Raw genomic sequence first — 998 nt, forward strand, 5'->3', positions numbered from 1 at the left:
ACTGAATTAAAACTGACCTTTAACTCAATCCATATCCTGCTGATGTTGATAGTCCTGCTGTTGAAGATGAGTTTCAATTTGTTCAAAATAACTCTCATGCTGATCAAATCACTGGATCATATCCTAAAAATTTAGAGTACCAGCTGGTTTAGGTGGATGTCCTCTTCTTTCCTCCTCTGAGTCACTACTTATTATATGTGGGTTTTTATTAAAGATTGCTCGAAAAGATCTATCATTGTAGTAGATTGGCTCTTCTAGATTTTGAACTAGATGGACTAGGTCATATTTCTTCTCTAAAATGTAAGTCACAAGATGTCCTAAGGCTATATTTTTCTTCCTCTTATGGGAGACATGGCCAATCTCAAAAAGTCCATAAAGTAATCAATAATCAGTTGGGCTTCATCTATTGGTTGGCTTGTCATAATCAAATAAGTCACTGTAGAAAGAAGATGTGTGATATTTACTCTATCACCAGCCTTAGGAATAATGAAAGTGCGAAGAATATGTTGGATGATACAGGCATTACGGTTAAGAGAGGCTACCTTAGGAAAATGGCCTACTTCTCTACATCCTCTAATGACTTGATTTATTGTTGTCCAGTCAAAGTTGGTGGAAGAAGTCAAAGTGTGGGCTCTAATCCCTTGAGTCATTAAATTAAAAAATATTCCTAAATCTTCTTTAGTGATCTCCACTTTCTTCTTAAAAACATACGTCTTAATAATAGTTTGGTCAGAATTAAAGGACATGTTGGCAAGGAAGTAGTGGAAGGTCTCCTTGTTGTATAGGTGGATCAGAGTCAGAATAAGACCAAATTGGGTATAAGCGAAAAGGTCTATTACCTTAAAATTGAGTTGATCTTGGAGAAGGACTCTAGAGGGGGTGATTTTGGTGGATGTGAATCTAGCGAAGGGCTCCTCATTTTCTTTTGATAGAAAGTTTTCTCCAAAATTTCTAGAAGAATGACCTTTGGTAAGTTCCTTTTGCCTGATTCTCTTGCT

Source organism: Dendrobium catenatum, unplaced genomic scaffold (assembly GCF_001605985.2).
Source record: "Dendrobium catenatum unplaced genomic scaffold, ASM160598v2 fragScaff_scaffold_900, whole genome shotgun sequence".
In the NCBI taxonomy this organism is placed as follows: Eukaryota; Viridiplantae; Streptophyta; class Magnoliopsida; order Asparagales; family Orchidaceae; genus Dendrobium; species Dendrobium catenatum.